The 21,509-nt window shown below is 47.6% G+C and overlaps 1 long non-coding RNA gene across 1 annotated transcript; it reads right to left on the bottom strand.

Annotated features, from left to right (window-relative positions):
- Window positions 1–7,777: 7,777 nt before the first annotated feature.
- On the bottom strand, window positions 7,778–21,335 carry LOC147730647 (uncharacterized). The gene is made up of 3 exons (XR_015308392.1): window positions 19,392–21,335; window positions 11,205–13,085; window positions 7,778–11,158 (listed from the first exon to the last, which is right to left on the bottom strand). It is a non-coding gene; the product is annotated as an uncharacterized LOC147730647 (long non-coding RNA).
- Window positions 21,336–21,509: the final 174 nt, after the last annotated feature.

Genomic DNA, 21,509 nt, shown 5'->3' on the forward strand with positions numbered 1-21,509 from the left:
CGTCCTTGCTGCTTTGTATGTGGGGGCCTTGATAAGCCTGTCGTCAAGGTAGGGAAAAATGTGATGATGATGATGATATCTCAGATATGCTGCAACTGGCGCTAGGCACTTAGTGAAGATGCGAGGAGCCAACTTTAGTTGGCAAGGTAGTTTGCGGAACTGATAGTGCCTGCCAGCCACCGTGAATCTGAGAAACTTCTTGTGCTTTCGGCATATGGGTATATGAAAATATGCGTTCTTGAGATCGAGAGACGACATGTAATCGTTTTCCATTGAGGAGGTGTAACATATCATATATAGAGGTCATGCGGAACGGTTGTTTCTTGAAGAATTTGTTTAAGCTCCATAAATCTGTCTCCACTTCTTTGACTTCTTGCAAATCAGGAAGGAACAGGAGTAGAAACCTTTAATTCTTTGAATGAGGGGAGCTCGTTCCATTACTCCTTTCCGCAACATGGTGGTAACCTCCTTCTTTAAAAGATGCAAATGCTTTTGAAAACGAGGCAGGAGGGGTTGGTGGAGGAATCTTTATAAATTCTAGAGAGTGGCTGAGTTGAATTAGGTGTAGAACCCATTGATCTGATGTTATTTCCTTCCACTGTTGAAAACAATGTGATATTTTGCCGCACTCCAAAAGTGGAATGGGTGGAGTGGAGGCAGACAGATGGTAGAAGTCATGGGTGGTGACTGGTGTCCTTGCCTTAGCGTCCTGATTTTCCTCTAAAGGATGGTTTGTTGTAAGCCGCTGCAGGTGGTTGGCGATGAGAAAATGAGGCCTGTATTGCTGAGAGGAGGAAGAATAGGCTGGGTAGCAAAACTGTTGGTAGCCTCCTCTGCAGGTTTTGTGACCATTTCCTCTGGCGTCATGAAAAGGCATTTTCTTGTACTGCGTGGTACCTAAAGACCTAGGTATCTTTTTTAATCGCTTGCAAAGCTTCATCAATATAGCTGCCAAACAACTCTTCTCCGTTATGAGGTAAATCAAAAAATGATGTTTGTAGCCCGGGCCTGAATGAGGTGGCTTTCAGCCAACCTTGATGCCTCAGGACAGCCGCTCCAGCTAGTTGCCGGAAACCAGTGGACGCAACATCCGTATTGAAGTCTATTATTTCTGAGGCTGATGCTCGCCTTCTAAAAGTATTTTCTTTGCTTCCTCCTTGTCCTCCGGTGGCATTCTATCCAAAAAGCGTGCCACAGCCGACCACATTCGGCTATTTTAATTGGCCAATAAAGCCAGGGAATTCTTCGCTCAAACTGTTAAGGCTGACATGGTCAGGAGGAAGGTCAAAAGCTATCAACTGTCGCCGCTCAATCACCACACATGGAGGTGCAGAGCTGACAGGTTCGGGTGGAGAACCCTCCCCTACTGCTGCAACAGCAGATCGCTCGAAGGGGCAGCTTGATCGGAAGATCGACACTCATGCTCAGAAGCTCTGGATACCAGACTCTGCTTGCCCAGTCCGGAGCCACAAGAATAACTTGGGCCCGGTCACTTCTGATCTTCTTCAGAACCCTGGGCACGAGTGGTATGGGTGGAAAGGAGTACAACAGGCCTGAAGCCTAAGCAAGGATCTCCCCACTGCTGTAAGAGAACTTGCGCCACCTCCGACTGGAGACGCCATTCTAGATCCTGAGGGCATCGACAGCTGAGATAATCCTCACTGGCGTTCAGAGAACCTGCCAGTTGTTGAACCGCCAGGGTTATGTATTGCTGTTCCAGCCATGTCCAGAGACGAAGGGCCTCTCGACAAAGGGTCCACGACCCGACCCCGCCCGTTGCAGTACCACATGGCGGTGGTGTTGTCCGTAAACACCTGCACCAGCTTCCCCTTGACAGAGAGAAGAAATGCTTTCAATGCCAACTGAATCGCTAGGAGCTCCAACAAGTTTATGTGGAGTCCTGTCTTCACCGGAGACCAGTGTCCCCTGATCTCCACCTCTCCCATGTGGTTGCCCCATCCCAGAAGCAATGCATCCGTCACAACTGTGAAATCTGGTTGAGGAAGGGAGAGAGGTCTGCCGCAGACCCAATCAAGGTTCGTTAACCACTGCAGATCCTTCGCAGTTCCTTCCGAGATCTGAACCACATCGGTGAGATTTCCCAGATGCTGTGCCCATTGGAACTTGAGGTCCCACTGCAGAGCCCACATACGCCACCTGTCGTGTCTTACCAAAAGGACCCAGGAGGCCATGAGACCCAACAGCCTCAGAGTCATCTTCACCGACATCCAGGATAGAGGCTGAAATATCAGAATCATAACCTGAATATCCTGGACTCTCTGCCCGGGAGGATAGGCCCGAAACTGCGCTGTGTCCAGAACAGCTCCGATGAAAGGGAGTGTCTGAGAAGGAGTCAGGTGTGACTTTGGCAAATTTATAGAGAACCCCAGGGAATGCAGGAGGTTCGCTGTAGTCTGAAGGTGGAAGACAACTGCTTGGGCGAAGACGCCTTCAACAGCCAGTTGTCGAGGTAGGGGAAGACTGACACACCTAACCTGCACAGATGAGCTGCAACCATCACCTTGGGGAACACCCGAGGGGTACTGGTAAGACCAAAGAGGAGCACAGTAAACTGAAAGTGCTTGCGGCCTACCTTGAACCGCAGGTAACGCCTGTAGCCTTACAGGATGGGAATGTGACAATACGCATCCTGCAGGTCCAACGCCGCCATCCAATCTCTTTGGTCTAGGGCAGACAAGACCTGAGCCAGAGTGAGCATTTTGAATTTCTCCTTTTTGAGGAAGAGATTGACAGTCTGAAGATCCAAAATGGGCTGAAGCCCCTTGTTCTTCTTCGGAATCAGAAAGTAGCGGGAATAACAGCCACTGCCAACTTCTGAAGCTGGGACCCTTTCTATGGCTCCTTTGGCCAAAAGAGCTGTAACTTCCTCTTGGTGGAACTTCAATGATCCTCTGCCAGCCGTTCCTGACTTGGGGGAATAGGAGGAAAGGAAGAGAATAGCCCTCCTTGACGATATGCAAGACCCACTTGTCTGTTGTTACAGATCTCCAGCGGGGGAGTGATGACAAATTTTCCCACCCAAAGTAGTGTGGTCCTGCTGAACCAGCCTCGGAGTGCTTGGAGGCTGTCGGGGGCAGTGTGGTAGACTACTTCTGGCCTCCATTCCGAGGAGGGAATGTACCACGTCCACGCACGGCTTGGGCAGTCTGAGTAGGACGGTGGCTAGGATAGGGCTGACTAAGCTGGAAACCCCTTCCGTTACCACAAAAGGGGCGAAAGGAAGACTGCCATGAGGAGTGGAGGAGAGGCCCAAGGATCTAGCCATAGCTCGAGAGTCCTTGAACCTGTCCAGGGCAGAGCCTGCCTTTTCCCCAAAAAAGCAAGTTCCATCAAAGGGCATGGCCATCAAATTGGCCTGGACATCCCAGAGAAGCCAGTTGTACGAAGTCAGGCGTGGCGCCTCAAGGCCACCGTCATTGAAATCAACCTGCCTATGGGTCTTATATAATCCACCCAGTTTGGCGAATTTTGCTGCATCTCTACCATCCTTGACAGCTTGGGAGAGCATAGCCCGGTCATCCTCCGGGACTTGTGGCAGTACTTCCGCAACCGTCTCCCAAAGAGAGTGGGAGAAACAGTCCAATAAGCACGCAGTATTCACTGACCGCAATGCCAGACTGGAGAAAGAAAACATCTTCCTAAATGAGTCCAGTTTCTGGGATTCTCTATATGGAGGGAGGGGTGGAAGGTAATGCGCCTTGGGACGTAGAGGCCTCCACCATCCAACTTTCTGGGGTGGGGTGTTGGCGGAGGAACTTGGGGTCGCCGGGAGCTGGGCGATGGCGGCGTGCAGTCGTCCTATTCACAGGCACCCCTGTGCTAGGCTTGGACCATGTTCCTAGAACGACGTCCGTAAGTGCCTCATTAATGGGCAATAGGGGTTCAGAAGTGGAAGCCCCAGGCTGAAGCACTTCGGTCAGATTAGTCCTGACCTGCACTGAGGGCAGCTCCAGTCCTAGGACCTCAGCTGCCCTCTTAACCATCATTGCACATGATGCCCCCTCCTCAGCCACTGTAGGCGGAGAGAGCATGACGCTGTCTGAGGAAATGTCCAGACCACTGGCTTCCCCAAGTTTTCCATACTAGTCCATTGTCTCTTCAGAGACATCCTGGTTCTCAAGAGGGTCTCCAGCCTCCTCCAAATCCTATCCTGAGCCTAGCACGTCCACAAAATGCTCAGGCGACAACATAGAACCCCTGGGTTCTATCGAGGTCTGAAGCAGAGTCACTCGACGCCATTCCGGCTTCTTGTAGTTGGGGATGGAGCTGGCGCCACCGACGGGAATCGGCAATGTCGTAGGCACAGACTTCAGATTCGACGCCAGGGAAGGTTGCGTTATAACGACCGGCGTCAATCCGGAATTGGATCCCAAAGGCTCATTAACAGGGTTGTTCCACTCAAATACGCGGCAATTGGCCTCGTAAAATCTTTCTTTTGAGCAGGAGTTGCTCTGGCCTCCAGAAAAAGTGGAAGGCGCAAAGTCGACTCTGGCTTTGACTCTGCAGAATCATGCCTAGAGCGTCAGTGCTCCTTACCTCTCTCGATGACGGACGCCAGTTGAGGTGAAGTCGAAGACTGTTTGGCCTTCTTCTTGTGCCTCTTCGCTGAGTTTCCTGAAGACCTTGAATGGGAGGAAGAGGACTTAAGGCTCTGTGAGCAGTCCTGCAAACTCTTCTCCAAACGAGACTGTGACCTCCTCAGAGTCTCGCTTCACGGCGTGGACAGCCAGGCCGCAAGCAACTTGATCGCTCGCTCCCTCAAGGTCTTCGGGGCCATCGCCCGACAGTCTGAACAGGACTTTGAATCATGGTTGCGTTCAAGACACCACAGATATACGCTGTGGGGATCGGTGACCGACATCATGCGGGAACAAGTCCTACATGGTTTGAAACCTGCCTTCCTCGAAGACATCCCTCGCACACCAAGTCGTAATACAAAAATATTGACAAAAGTCCAGAAAAAGCCTGCTAAAAAGCGGCAGATGGGGAGCTCTTCCCTGATCGGCGCTTAACTGGCACGGAAAGAAAAGAACTGCCGTCCGCACGCCTGGGTGGTGCCTTTATAGGCACCGCAACGTCATAACCGACCCTGCCGATGTCACGTAGAGCAGAATGGAGCCACCCAACTTCGCAGGCAAGGGGTATTGCTAAGCAAAAGTTTCCAGATCCAGCCTGACTCCTGGGAAATTCAAAGGACAAGGAATCAGCAGCTAGAAGTCTATCAGATTACACCGGACTAGGCAAAGTTAGAGCTGGTGTCAATGGCTTTTGTGTCATTTTAGGTTTTTCTTTCTTCGTTGACTGTGTCATCGATGAGGGCTGCTTCACAGCCATATCTTGATTCGTAGACGGAATCATTGTCATTGACGATGTATCGTCAGTTATAAGAATTTGTCGACGCGGACAAAGTGGCTACAGTCATCGATACAATAGAAGTTACCTCTGCCGTCGACTAGGGTCATCCTGTCAAATGGGTCATCGATGATGGAGAAATCCAAGTCACAGTCGACGATGAGAGGTGCGCTATCGACGGATGGACCGTCATCAAGAAATGGCTCTTCGATGACCACGATTTTGAAGAAACAATCTGCATCGACAACGATATTGGAGCCTGACCAGTCAACGTCATCGTTGCTGAAAAAACAGTGACTGGAGTGACCGTAGGAGCTGTCAACGTGAACAAAACCACATCGGGAGAGGATTTTCTCGTTGGCATGGATATCATCGACAAGCCGTCCATCAGAGGAGCAGTAGTAGACTTCTTAAAAGTATGTTTTAGCTTCAGAGGTTGAGTAGAAGATTCTGAAGCTGGCGTTTTGGAAGAAAATAACTTCTTTTCCAGGTGGGGAGTTTTGCTAACAGACCAAGCATGCTTCAGAGTAGTTTAAATGATTTTTGAGATGATTTCGTGTGTGGCTGTGAAGATGTACCTGCAGGGTCATCTAAGGGTCTTTTTAGAGGGGTTTTGGAGTAGGATTTGGAAGAAGTATCACTCGCCTCTTCAGAAACCAGTGTCTCTACTTTCAAGCCTCTGAAGCCACAAAAGAAGCCTTCCTTCCCGATCTTTGAAAGTTTTTACAGAAATCGTCCAACATACCTTACAATCGTTAGGTTTATGTTCAGGATAAAGGCAGTTCTTCTGTGGATCATGGATAGTAACCTTTTCTTCCTGCAAGTGCCACAGGATCTGAAGAGACCTTTTTTAGGTCTGACATTATGGGCGTCACTTTACTCCACCTCAACACATATATACAGAATTGCTAGAATATCGGACTGAATAAAACCCTGCTATCAAGAGTGGAAAAGAGAAAACTGAGCAGAGCTCAGAGGAGACGCCCTTAGCACAGCGTGCGGTGGAAAATCTGAGGGACTGGAGCTTCTATCAGGAATGTTCTACAGGGTGGTGTCAACTGATTGGCTAGTTCTAAGTTTTAGTCCTTTTTTATACAAGGACAGGATGTCCAAAAATGTTAAGGCCTACGGCCATATGTTCTATGTGGAATGGGATATTACTTCTAATAATACCGGGGACTCCCATCTCGACAACGGGGAATGATTCCAGTATGTGAATCTATGAAAGTTCCAATACTAGAGTAATTTCACCATGCTCTAAATTGACAGCTCTTCTTTTTTTACCCCTTCCCGTAGAATGGTCTTCATCTTTATTCTCTGCTACAAGCTCTCCTTTCTGTCTCAACTCTGGTCCAATCTATACTATGATGATTTTTGTCTAGTATTTTGCTTAGCCTGTTGTGCATTATTATCAGTTAAAAGTGACACATAGAGCACTCGGTCACTATCCTTGGAATGTAGCAGTGCTAGTGCTACGTGCTGTATTAAAAAACCTGCTAAATAAACATCATTTGGCTTCCCCTGTACTTGACTGCATTAATCAGATCTTATACTACGGCTGGTGGTTATTCTGGCTGCTCCTTTCCTTTTAGTGGGTAGATTTCCCTATTGTTACGCAAAGAAAATCACGTAAGGGCCTGAAACTCTTTTGCTCTTCGGTAGATTAATTAAAGAGTATTCCAGTGGCTTAACAGTGCTACCAGTATCTGAGCTTCTGTTACTCCAGGGTGGACTCAATATAGAGTCACTGATAAATTAGTACAGTTGCTACCATATGAACCTTTATCAAGACAGATCACAATCAATGTGTTAAGTATTTAGTTGCATGATTGCGGCCATTCCAACCCTCTTTGCAACATTTCATTTTTAAGCACCATGTTTACAGAACATCTGCAAAGCACTCTCAGTACTTCCCAAATAGGTGATGCTTCAACAAACACACCGTTTTCAAGCAGGCACTCAGTAAGGTTACCCAAGATCCTGATGTACACCTGAGCACTTAGCACCCATTCAGTGGTATGAAGCACAATATATAAATAATACTATATATTTTGTGTACATATTTGTCGAGGAGCTAGCAACTATGCCACACAGACTGTCGGGACTCTCTAAAGCCTAACAATAAAACCAATTGTAACAATGCCTGCAGTAAATCGAATGAGGCTCCATCCGTTATAAGATATTTCATCAGATCCAAACGCATTAAACAAAAAATACTCCGCTCCTGCCACTAGATGTTGCATCCGCTGGGCTCTAACTCAAAGTTTTTAGTTTTTTAGAAACACGACTGATTGTTCAAGCAGACCGTGGCCAACTAAATCGTACAGAAAAAAAAGTTTCAACATGCACATAAACAAGTTTATTCTGCGCAAAATAAAGGACAGCCAACACATAAAATAATAATAGATTTGTTCTACTTTTAATTTTGAATAAAAAAACATATCAACAGCATATACAAACATCTAATCAGAAATATACAGAAACATATATGATCATTAGCAGCTGGCAATCAGTTCCAGACCGATGACATCACTGGTTACTGCAACAAGCTCAGAATGAAAAACGACATAAAAGCTATAGATATTAACTTTGATTTTCATTAAAAAATGGTGGTGATTGTTTCATAAGAGAATTCAGTGAAAATCCATACACACACTGGTCGAAGGATTGTTTAGCTGCATCCAAACAAAATTGCCCATTGTTCAATGGTATAAGTGACAACCATACTTTGGCAAACAATTTATGCGATATAACGCAATGTTTTAGCAAGGGTAGAATTAAAATCTCCATTAAAAATAAGCTGGTTTACAGCAACCAATGAAAACCTCCAACTTTATTAAAATGCTACTTTAACCGATCCGAACATCGAAAATTAGAACTAAATATTTTAGGAGAGAATTAAACTTTCTGTTTTCATCTGATGCCCGCAGTATTTACAACTAAACCACAAATAAATTCCCTTTCAGGTGGGTACATATCAAGAGAACTGCTCAATTATTTGCAGAATGTGTGTGTTCAGTCTAGTAAACTACCTTTATTACTTTAATGTTTACACAAACCATATATTTAATTTCTTAATGCAAAGTAGGTTTCATTGCTGGTTTTGAATTAATTGGAACACCTAATGACAGAACCTGCACCTTCATAAGAATGAATGAACACAAGATTAAGAACTTGCAGACGCATGAACCAAAGCAACGGTCATCACACGTAGACATACATCCATAATAACATTATGGTTGTTGGAGGTCACAGGGTCAGGGCTCCATTGGGCTTTGTTTTTTGTTTGTTGTTAAGCACAGCTATTTGTAAAGAACTTACTGAAAGTCTTTTTTTGTTTGTTTTTATTTTAATAAAAATTCAGCTAGCTTTGACCAAAACTACAGTATTTCGAATAGTAGGAAGCAAAGATTGATTTTGATTTTATTACAGTAGTTGTTCAATGGCTTTAGTATCACTTTAAAAAAAAATGCCTTCAGGAAAAGAGGCAACCATAAATATAAGACCCAAAAAAGTTCCTGGGGCAATCATAAACCTTTTGTAAATTGTAGTTTGAGAGACAATCCATTAGACTTAATTGCCAGCAATACGACTGCAAAATGGCAGCTCTATTGAAAAAATACATAAGATTGGAAACTCTGCCAGGCTCAGATACGTGGTGGCAAAATTTAGGCTCCAACTCTGGATCTAATTACCAGCTTCACCATTAGAACAGGTATGTTTACTAATATAACAAGGTTCTTAAACACCAAGATCCTGCTGGGTGGCAATTGAGAGAGTTGGTCACCTTTCTCAGCCGAGCTACGGGATCATAAACCTAAAAGTGAAGTTTGAAATGAAGCCCTTTTAGTAACCAAGAAAAATGTGTTTAGGTCATATTGCTTTTTCTACCAGTCTCTTCTGAAAAATACCTTTCCCCTTCATCTCCTTACATCCCCCTGGCAATATATATCAAGTAATAAATGACCTTTAACCAAAAAACCTAAGGATATGGAATCTTGCAGTGTGGTTGGTTTGAGGACTTACCAACACTGACTTGGTATCGAACGCCTGTAAATCTGTTCACTGGCTACCAATCGTTTTGCATAATACATTTAAAATCCTCTGCCCAACACATGGCTGCATTCACTGCTCTGGCCCTTCCTTTCTAGCAGAGCAAAAAATGAGTTTCCACTGCCCTGCTCTTTATTATGCCTCCCCCTTCATCTAAAATTAGATATTTCAGTCTGGGGAGCTGTTCCTTCTCTATCCTTGCATCTAAACTTTGGAACGATCTTTCAACATTCACCTGCTGCACCAGTCTTCTTGTTTTGGGGACTTTCTCTTGTCCCAAAACCATGGTGCAACTGGTGGCCACATGCTTTAAACATTTTCTTACATTCATACTAATATACATGTGCAAAGCAATCTACATTGATCGTACTTATGCTTTAGAAGTGTACTTTTGAAACAGACTATGTACTTTACGCAGGGCTCGAAAAATCCCAAAAATGGTACTAGTCTTGCAGGACTAGTACCTTAAAAAATGTCCTCGACCTAACTGCAACCTACTTGACCTCAGTCTCTGAAAGAGGAGCAAATGTGACAAGATAAGATTTAAAGGCATCTTTACTGATCTTTAACTTTGTGAGCAATAAAAATGCCTTTAAATCTTGTTAACTTGTCACATTTGTTCCGTTTTCACAGACAAAGGACAAAAGTTGGTTTGTTTTCCTTCTCGCCAGAAACGGTGAGTAGGACCTAAAAACAGCTCGACCTTGTTAAATTTAGCTCGACTATGCGAGTGGTCGAGTGGAATTTTCGAGCCCTGCTTTAAGGGACTATCAGGACAGACTGATGAATAGACATTTGCATAAACTGTGCAAAGGTATGCCTTATGTTATTCTACAATCTAGAGCAGAAAGAATACCCTAGTGGTCATGGGATCTACTGCAGCTACAGCAAAGCCAACTGAAGTGCTTTTTTTTTTCTCTTAACGTACTTTACATCAGGAAACTATTTAGTTCTTATGGAACGATGAACAATTATTTGCCTTAATCATTATTCAGGCAAAATACACTTTTCAAAGCACCTTGTTTTCTTCATTTATGCATACTATGGAATTTTTTTTAAAACATTTCCAAATTTGGGAGTTTACACAATGCAGTCAAACAGACTGCAAAAGTAAGTTATGAATCCCACTCAGGGTGGGAATAGAAGAAAGATCTGAAAAAAGTGTGCATGGAAAGGGTAGGGGGCTATGAACGTGGTTTGAGTGGGACGGTTAGTAGGTGAAACAATGCTGTGCCTACACAATTTTCAATATACATTAAATGAGTAACTACTCAAGAGACATTTTGGAGGTGATAGAATGGGATAAACAACACATACATGATCCCTCTAGCCAGCATCATCCACTCTCACAATATCAACATCCTCTCCTATGCAGATGACACGCAACTCATTCTCGCACTCACAGACCAGACGCCCAGTACCCGGATCAAGTACAAGGCCTGCATGACAAACCACCCACTGGCTGAAGACCAATTGTCTAAAGCTAAAAAAACAACCAGACTGAAATTGTGATTTTGGGGAAAAGCACATTACTGTGGCACTCCACCTGGTGGCTAACAGAGCTATAACTGACACCCATCCCTACCACGAACCTTGGGATCATCATCAAAAGCAAATTCAACATGGCCGCCCAAGTCTATGCCGTCACCAACACATGCTTCCATACCCTGAAGATGCGGGGGAAGATTTTTAAATGGCTCCCAATCAGCACCCGAAAAATAGTACAAGCACGCTGGACCACAGCACGCTGTGTCCACAATAGTACTATAATAGTCCACAATAGTACAAGCACACTGGACCACAGGAAGATCCTCTTTACCTAGATTGACAAAAAAACTCACCAGAAGGCTGCAGACCATTTAGAACTCAGCAGTAAGAAACACTCTCAACGTCCCATGCTCCATTAACATCACACCATTTACAAAACGAGCACAATTCAAACTACCCATACTTTCAAGGCACTGCATAACACTGGCCCTGCAAATTTCAACAATCGCATCTGCTTTCACAATCTTTCGAAACACCGCTGCTCATCCAGATACCCACTTATAAAATCCCAATCACACAGAAAACCACATCTGCCAGTCGAGTCCTCTATCCCTCCTAAAGTATGGAATGACCTGCTGATACACTCAAGAGCCTCCTCATCACTTCTTGAATTCTGCAAGAACGTGAAGACTTCGCTTTTCAAGTAGTCCCACTAGGCCCTAGGTGTGCCTAGACTCACACCTACTCAGCGCCAAGATATCCTCCGAGGTGATGGTGCATTCTAAGAATCCGCATAACTTATTATAACACTAGAAAGTGCAGCAGGATGACTTCCTTTCTAATTGTGCTTGCCCTTATAGCTATCTGATTCTTGTGGGGGGCTGGGTGGGAAATGGTGAACATTTTGCAGTCTGCAATGAAATACCATAAATGAATTCAATGAAGTTTAAGGCAAACAAATCATTAATTAGTGATCCTTCAAAAATCTTTAAAGTTAAATATAACGTATGAAATATAAACTTCATTACTGTTCACAAATATAATGCTCATGATCAAATCAAGAAATGACTGGAGACTAGCACTAGGGGTACCGTTACCACTTTGCTTTTCTCAATTATAAAGCCCTTTTACAAATCAAATTCTGTAATTTCCCGAATACATGACTAGGGTATCGAAGAGTGCAAAGAAATCAGAAGGCTTTCTGTGTTGAAGGGAACACATGTTACAGAGCTGGCAGAAGAGGAAAAAAGTGAGACAAAGAACCTCCTTGGGAAGAATCTAGGCTGTAACAAAGAGGATATCTGCAACAGAAGAAAAAGAAGAGTAGGACAACAGTGTGGTAATGAGAAAGCTGGACAGGTACGAAAGGCGCTAGGGGCAGATGTCAAAAAAGAAGTTGCTGACGTCTATCTGACGTCTATACTGATGCTAGGTTTTAGAAGGAAAGAAGCCAGGAAGGAGGTAAGAGATGCTGAACTGGAAATAAATAATGAACAGTAGAAGTGTAGCTAGAGGATTGTATAGCCTCTGAATCAGAGATGATGTTTTCTTAGCACCAAGTACTCCGGACAACCCCTAAGGAAAGGTATCTAGTTGTGTAGAAAACTTTAATACATATCAGTCAGTGAAAGAGGCTCAACTTGGAGAAAGAAGGAGATAGGCATACCAAAGGCAACATAAGAACTGAGAGCAATACAAATCTTATACTTTTGCAAAATTAGTGTATTTAATAGATTTTTGGAAAGTTGGTTGACTGGAGATTTCTTATTTTAACTCTGGCTTCTAGGAGATGGAAATCAGATACAGAAACTGCAAATATGTGGGGTCTGTATCCTTTGGACGAGGGCTGTTACAAAGTTAGTTGTCTAGCAAGGTAAGGCAAAAAAAGGTGCACACCATAAAACCCATGTGTAGGAAAAATCCTCACAAAGGAGTCTGAATATATGGTCTGTTTCACACAGTTCTGAAATGCTGTTCTAATCAGTCCTAGGATGTGGAAATATGCTGGTGACACATGAATCACACGTACCTTTTACCACCCAGCACGAACATCACCATTAAGACATGGATGCTAACAGCAGCAACACTAATGTTCTTAGACACTAAATACCAACAAGGACAGAATCTAGGCAGGATAAATGGCAGGAATGCCAGAGAACAAAATGAATATGCTACTTACTAGTATGCATCTGTTCTTGGCATGTAGGGCTGCTGACATTCATATCTGTGCATAGATCGCCGCCTAGTGTTGGGTCCGGATGATTGCACCTTGTTGTCCTGGAAGAGTCTTCGAAGAATCACGAGATAGGTGGCTCCTCCCCTGGACTACAGTGCGCATGGGCATCGACTCCATCCCCAGATTGTTTTTAGCCATTGTGGCCAAGATGGAGTGAAACTTAGTGAATGATGACCATGCTATGAGTATATATGTGAATACTGCAGCTGCTACAGGCACCGGGGAGGAGGGCGGGCGATATGAATGTAAGTAGCCCTACATGCCAAGAACGGATGCATACTAGTAAGTAGCATATTTAGTTCGAGGCATTGGGCTGCTGAATTCATATCTGTGCATAGAATACATAGCAGTCCCTCCATTAACGGCGGCCGCCCGTGCCAGCTGCAGCAGTTTGGAAAAGTGTTTTGAGAACAGCCTACCCTACAGCTGCCTGCTGTTTGGAGTGCACATCAACACAGTAATGTTTAGTAAATGTGTGTGTGGTAGACCATGTGGCTGCTCTACATATGTCCTCTAAGGGAATGTTTCCAAGGAAAGCCATAGAGGCCCCCAACTTCCTGGTGGAGTGGGCTCTTGGCGGAATGGTAAGAGTGTGTTTTGCTTTTGCATAGCAGATCTGGATACATTTAACGATCCACCTAGCAATACCAGCCTTGGAAATAGGGTTACCTTTGTGGTGTGGCGCAAAGGCAACAAAGAGTTGTTTCGTCTTTCTAAAATCCTTGGTCCTATCGATGTAGTACAATAGGGCCCGCCTAACGTCAAGGGTGTGGAGCATCCGCTCCGTCAGAGACTCAGGATTTTGAAAGAAAACAGGTAATTCGATTGTTTGGTTGATGTGGAACTGAGACACAACCTTGGGCAGGAATTTAGGGTTAGTGCGGAGCACCACCCTGTTGGAATGAATTTGGATAAAAGGCTCTTGTATTGTGAGGGCTTGCAATTCACTGACCCTCCGTAGCGATGTAATTGCTACGAGGAAAGCCACTTTCCACGTCAAGAACTGAATCTCGCAGGAATGCAGTGGTTCAAAGGGAGGACCCATCAGTCTGGTAAGAACCACATTGACGTTCCACTCAGGAGCTGGTGGAGTACGTGGCGGAATGACTCGTTTGAGACCTTCCAAAAAGGCTTTGATGGCAGGCACCTTGAAGAGCGAAAGGTGTTGTCTATTTTGGAGATACGCGGCCATCGCAGACAGATGAATGCGAATGGAAGTATAGGCCAGATTACACTTGTACAGATGGAACAGGTAACAGATGATGTCTTGAATGGAAGCATTAAGCGGGTTAATGTTGTGATTTGCACAATAAATGGCAAACCGCTTCCATTTTGCTGCGTAGCAGGCTCTAGTAGTTGGCTTCCTCGCCTCCCGAATGATGTCCATGCAATTGGGAGGTAAGTTTAGGTAGCCGAACTCTAGGATTTCAGGAGCCAGATCGCCAGGTTGAGCTGTTGCGTGCTGAATGTCGCCATGGCTCTGCGTCAGAAGGCTGGGGGTGAGACGTAGCCTCTGATGTGGTACCACGGACAATTCCAGAAACGTGGTGTACCATGGTTGACGAGCCCATGTTGGAGCAACCAGGATGAGAGTCATTGAGTGTTGCCTGAGTTTGCGTGCCACCAGCGGTATCAGTGGTGCTGGGGGAAAAGCGTACGCAAATTTGCCTGACCAGTTCATCCATATCGCATTGCGTTGCGACAGTGGGTGTGGGAATCTGGCGGCGAAGCTTTGGCATTTTGCGTTCTCCTGAGTGGCGAACAGGTCGATCTCTGGATGACCCCACCTTTGGAAGTACGGCTGGAGTACTGATGGATGTATCTCCCACTCGTGCATTTGGTGGCTGTGCCTGCTGAGCAGGTCCGCCATCTGATTGTCTTTGCCTGGGAGATGCTCTGCCATGAGGAAGATGTTCCTCTGAATGGCCCACTTCCACATGCTCTGAGCCAGATGAGACAGCTGCGGAGAGTGTGTGCCTCCCTGCTTCTGAATGTAGTACATTGCCGTCATGTTGTCCGTCCGGATCAACACGACCTTGTTGCATAGATGTATTTTGAAGGCCTTTAGTGCCATGAAGATTGCCATCAGTTCCAGAACATTGATGTGCATCTTCCCCTGTTGCTGCGTCCATAGTCCCTGCACAGTGTATTGGAGTACATGCGCTCCCCATCCCTGGAGAGAAGCGTCCGTTGTCAGGATAATCTGTGGCACAGGCTGCTGAAACGGTCGGCCCTTGCAAAGGTTTCGTGGATTCCACCAATGCAGAGTTGTACGCCCGACCGCTCACCAACACTAGGTCTTTCAACTGGTTGTGAGCCTGAGTCCACTGACGTGCTAAACACTCCTGAAGCGGACGCATATGTAGTCTCGAGTGCGGGACAATGGAGATTCAGGAGGCCATCATGCCTATCAACTGCATGAACACTCTCGCTGGAAGCGAGTGTTGAGGTCTGAATCTTTGGATCAGCGACTGAATGTTGTCGACTCTCACTGAATTCGGCTGTGCTGTGGCCGCCAGAGTATTTATTGTCGCACCCAGATACTGCCGTATGTGGGCGGGCTGGAATGGGACTTTGGATAATTCAGTGAGAAACCCAGATCATGCAGAAGGTGAATGGTGTGGGACACGTGGTCGGCACCCTGCTGGGCCGACTTCGCCTGAATGAGCCAGTCGTCCAGATAGGGGTAGACGTGAATGTTTTGACGTCTGAGATGTGCCGCCACCGTCGCCAGGCACTTTGTGAAAACCCTGGGTGCCATGGTGACCCCGAAAGGCAAAACCTTGAACTGGTAGTGCTGGTCTTGTATGGTGAACCTGAGGTATTTTCTGTGTGAAGGATGTAGTGGAATGTGGAAGTAGACATCCTTCAGGTCCAGAGTTGCCAGGAAGTCCCCCTGTTGAAGCAGTGGGAGAACCTGCTGCAGTGTGAGCATGTGGAAATGCTCTGATAGGATGTAAAAGTTGAGGGGCCTGAGATCCAGGATGGGTCGGAGGGATCCGTCCTTTTTTGGAATAAGAAAGTACAGGGAGTAAACTCCTGCACCCCTTTCTTGCAAGGGCACGAGCTCTATTGCCCCTTTTTGCAGCATGACTGACCTCCTGCTGCAATAAGTGCAAGTGCTTGCCGGACATAGGACGGTGCCTTGGGGGTATGTTGGGTGGAGTGGATGTGAGCTCCAGACAATAACCGAATTGGACAAGTGTCCTGACCCACCTGTCCGTGGTGATGGACTTCCACACGGGCAGGAACTGCTGGAGTCTCCCCCCGACCGGAGTTGCGTGGTCGGGGGCCGTGACAAGGCGTCACTGTTTGTTGGCGGTGGAGGACCTGGAGCTGTTGTTGCCACGTCCTCTGCCCTTGGTGTTGTTGCCGCGGTAACCACCTCGACCCTTGTTGGAATAAGAAGTTTGGGTGTTGCTTTTGTAGAACTGAGCTGACTGCACGAGTTGACCCCTTGAGGTGCCCCTAGCATTGGAGCGACGAAAGGACCCACTCCGAAACTGCTGGGATTGCAAGGCACCCATAGATTTTGCGGTGTCGGTGTCCTTTATCTTTTCAAGGGTGGTATCAACCTCAGGGCCAAACAGGTGATCTGGGTTGACCGTTTGGTTCAAGATGGTAGTTTGAATGTCCGGCTTGAACCCAGATATCCTTAGCCACGCATGTCTACGAAGCATAACGCTAGTGTTAATAGAGCGTGCGGCGGTGTCAGCCACGTCTAGCGCGCACTTTATGGAAGCATTGGAGATAAGCTTCCCCTCCTGTATCAACATTTCTGCTGCTTCCTTATATTGATCTGGCAAATGCTGTAAAAGGGTTTCTACAGTATCATAGTGTGCCCTGTCATAACGTGCCAGTAGCGCCTGCGTGTTGGATATGCGCCACATATTGGCTGCCTGCGCTGCCACCCTTTTCCCCGAAGCCTCAAAGACTTTTGATTCCTTGTCTGGGGGAGGAGCATCACCCGTAGTCTGTGAGTTGTCTCTTTTGCGGGCATTGGAGACAACCAGGGAATCCAGAGGTAGCTGTCCCTTGATATAAGTTGGATCAGTGGGCGCCGCCCTGTACTTCTTGTCGATTCTCGGGTTGATGACCCTCGCCCGGGTGGGCTCTTTGAACACCTCAGCTGCGTGCTTCAAAACACCCTTCAGCATTGGCAGAGTCTTTACAGTCTTTTCAGAGACCGAAAAGGTGTCAAAGAGGAAGTCGACGTCCACTGGGTCAGCATGGAGCTGGACGTTGTGATTGGCTGCAGCCCTCTCAATGAGGGCATTGAAGGCCGCAGAGTCCTCAGTGGGGGAAGTTTTGGCTGAGAAAAGCTGAGGCTCCTGTCCAGAATGCGGGTCCCCAGGATCGCCACCAGCAGACCATGGCTCAGTCACATCCTCTGGGTCTGTGTAGATGGGATAACTGTACTCATCCTCGTCGTCGCCTTCACCTGCCTCGACATTGGAATGAGTGGGCGAGAGTTCGTGAGCCTGTGGCGAAATGGGCTCTATTAAGGCAGGAGTACCAGCAGAGGCCATCTTCCTTTTGAGTGGAATCTTGTATGACTCCAACAGTGGTTCAGGGATGATTTTTCTTTTCAGGAGGGAAAGTCTGCCCGTGTTGGCGTCGATGAAATGCTCCTGACGCTCCTCCTCTGCAAGTGGTGGTTGCCGTGGGCCGGGGACCACCAACGACTGTTTCGGCGTCGAAGACACCTTCTCGGGCACGGCGGCCCTTGGCTTAGCCGCGAAAGCCTTCGGCGCCGTCTTAGGCAGCAAGGTGAAAAGTATTGTCGTAGGCGCTGTCGCCTGTTTCTCCAGAGGCTTGGGCGGCACAGGGTCCTTCGGCTCGACTGCTGCGGCCCCTTCCCCGATTCGTTGCAGGGACTCCGTAACCTTCTTAGTGAACGAGGCGGATGGACACGCCGGTTCGACAGAGTCTTAAGCGGCTGGCTTTGGAGTGGAGACCGAGGATGCACCCTTCGGAGTCGACGCACTCGTCAAGGCAGAGAGGGACTTTTGGTCGTCCTGCCGCTTCTTCGGGTTGAGAGTGGACCTTTTGGGGTCGTCGACCGTTTTCTTGCCTTCGACGCCACCCTTGCCGGCGTCGACTGTCTTCGGCGCCGATGAGGCTGCGTCGGGCCCCTTAACCTTCGGCTTCGATGTAGTAGCCTTCGGGTCGGCCAGTTTGGCATGGCTCTTCGGCTCGACGGCCATCTTAGATTTCTTCGGCGCCGAGGCCTCCGAAGTCTTCGACCCGACCAGTGCGACCCGCACTGTCGGTTTCGATTTTTCCGGCGTCGAGACCGTAGGTTTCACTTTCGGTTTTGGAGGCACCGGGAGTGATTCTGTATCAATATCCGTGGCCGGGCCGGAAGGCGGAGCCGTGGAACGTACATCAAGGTCTCGGGTAAGGCCCGAAGGCGATCCCTTGACCTGGGCCTCATGAGTTTGGACGGCCCCGGAGTCAGTCTGAGGAAGCTCCTCGTCCGAGCTATCCTCTACGGTGGCAAGGGCCCCGTCGTCGTCCCCTACCTCCTCGACGACTTCATCGAAATCCTCGGCCTCTGCGTCGTATTCGTCCTCGACCTCCGACGCAGGGTTAGATTCCGTAATCTCCTGGATATCGTCATCCTCGACATCCCCAGCATCGAAGATGTCCGTAGGCGGTGGGGCAGATTGCTGGGCCTCCAGGCGCGCAGCTCGACTGAGCTGGAGCGTTTTCTTGGACCGGAACCTGTACCAGGCCATACACTTGGCCTCGTCGTGGTCCAGTGACAAGCACTTGTTACACACCGGGTGTACATCGATATGTGGGTATTTCGAGGCACACACCGGGCATCGTTTGAATGGACTTCGTTCCATGATGGATGAAGAGTCTGGAGCGTCGACTAGGCCCCTCCGCGCATAAAGCACGCGGAAGAGTAATGTCGTTTCGGAGCTGAAAAGTTACGAACCCGAACGAAAGACAATACTGACGCCGGTCCTAAAGACCTTTTGGTCTTAAGCAAAGTGAAGTTAAGAACTATCGGTTCCGACAGGAGGGAACCGAACACATCCGAACCCAATGGCGGAAAAAAACAATCTGGGGATGGAGTCGATGCCCATGCGCACTGTAGTCCAGGGGAGGAGCCACCTATCTCGTGATACTTCGAAGACTCTTCCAGGACAACAAGGTGCAATCATCCGGACCCAACACTAGGCGGCGATCTATGCACAGATATGAATTCAGCAGCCCACATGCCTCGAACATGGTTTGCATCCCATTGCAAATGAATAGCATCTAGAAAATGTAAGGTGCTAGAAGCCCCATTCCAGCACTAGCTCTGGACTGCTATAATTACATAAATAACGTCACAGCATATATCGTAAGTCCTCTACAACTATTAAACACCAGGCTAATTCCTCCTACACTTTCCCTCGGCCCAACATCTCTTATCCTACCAGGATCGGATTGGTCCTACATGCCTGTATGAAATGCTGGTTAATGCTATATCTGTATCATTTGTATTGCTGCTACTAGAAGAATGTTAGATTTACTCCATACAGCATTCTTGATCTTGCGTATTCAGGACTAATCTTCCTTCAGTGCTCCAGGGCCAGTGCTAATCAATGTAACCTCAATCACATCAACAGGGCTGGTAGCTCTCTGAAGCGCCTAGAAATAACTGAGTTGTGCACTGTGTGCTATACAAACATAGCACCTTTAATGGGGAGAAGGAGTTGGGAAACAATTGACACAAACAGCATTATGCAAAATCTGTGTAGATGTTACTTTACAATACTCCCTGTAACAGCAAGACGTTGTTAGACCCGTCTGGCCTTTTGCGTAGCCCCTTCTATTCATTATTTATTTTGTCCCCTTTTTGCCCCTCAAACCTTTTTTTATCTTTTTGTGTCCACTAGATTTTTATGGTGTTGGCCTGGGGGATAGGTGCTCTTTTGCCCTCATAGTCTTTAGAGGCCTAGGCGCCTTTCTGACTGGATTTACATGACACACAAAATGGTGGCTATTAACTGCCACAACTGGGACTGGGCCCATAGGGCACAATAGGAACCTTCTAGAACCTTCCGGTCTCTTCTGGACCTTATGAGGTCAGCCTATATAAAGGCTGGTGAGAGGCCGGCCATTTTGTAATGACCATAGAACCTGAGGAGTGAGGCTGTGGCCCGGGGAGGGTGGCGCACAAGTAGTGGTTAGTTTCCTTCAAGGCTGACAACCTTCTCTTGGGGACGTCCCCCCCCTGAGCCCCTTTGACTGAGCCCTGGTATGGTACATGACCCCTGAGGGTAGTGGCCCTGTAAGTTCCTGCTGGCCCCCCTCGGGTTCCTCCTGATCATTCCCCCCCTTTTTCAAGGCTTCTAAAAGACTGACTTACCAGCCTCGTGGGAAGCGAAGCGCAAATCCACAAAGGGCACTGGGGAGGCATAATAGTGAAGGAGGCACTGGGACCCTGCGTAGGTCTGAGGAGGTGCATCACCCTCCAGAGTGGTGTGGAGAATAGCGCCGACTGAAGCGGGAGACACCGCTCCCTCGCGCATGCCCAGAGGCGCGGTGATCGTGAGGAGTGTGGAGGCGGTGCCGAGTGGAGACACTGCTCCTTCGCGCATGGTTCTCAGCGCGGCCGCATAGGAAGTGAGGTAGGCGGCGCTGGAGTATACGCAAGAGACGGCGCCCAGCGGAGACATTGCTCCTTTGCACATGTGCGGTAACGCGGCTGCCCAAGAAGTGTGGTAGGCGGCGCCGGAGGCAGTGGTTGAGGCGGCGCCCAGCGGGGACACTGCCCCAATGCGCCTGTGTGTAAGCGTGACCACTCGTGAGGAGAGAGTGGAGGCGAATGGTGTCACCGAGTCTCTGGTGACAGCAGGAAATCCTCCTGTGTTGCGGGATTGCTGGGCAAGTGACCCAGCCCATGTGGGAGGCACCAATCCCGAAGGAAGCTCCGGCTGCAGTGGCAATGGCATCCAGCCCAAGTAAGGTGGAAGAGGGGGCTGACAGTTGACTGAGGAACACCCGTGTGCCACAGAGGAGGGGTGGTTCTTTTTAGCCTGCCAGTACTTGGGTAATTGAGAGGCACGAGGAGAGGAGACTGTGACTGAGGGCTAAGTGAACCAACAAAGAGAGGAAACAGTGAGACTAAAGGGGGCAACTTTACTTGAACCCATGTGAGGCTGACAAGAGTGGGGATTGTATTATAGTTCTGCATTCTCTTTCAGAGGCGGGAGGGGGAAGAGAAGCTCTGGGCCCGCTTGTTTAAGTGCATTAGGCTGTGATACATAAGCTGTGTTAAGCACTGTTCCTGACCTAGGAAATCCTGGAATAGTCACCTGCTTGAGGGGAGAGAGTGTCACCCTTTGGGTGCCAAGGT

Source organism: Lissotriton vulgaris, chromosome 2_1 (assembly GCF_964263255.1).
Source record: "Lissotriton vulgaris chromosome 2_1, aLisVul1.2, whole genome shotgun sequence".
NCBI classification, from domain to species: Eukaryota; Metazoa; Chordata; class Amphibia; order Caudata; family Salamandridae; genus Lissotriton; species Lissotriton vulgaris.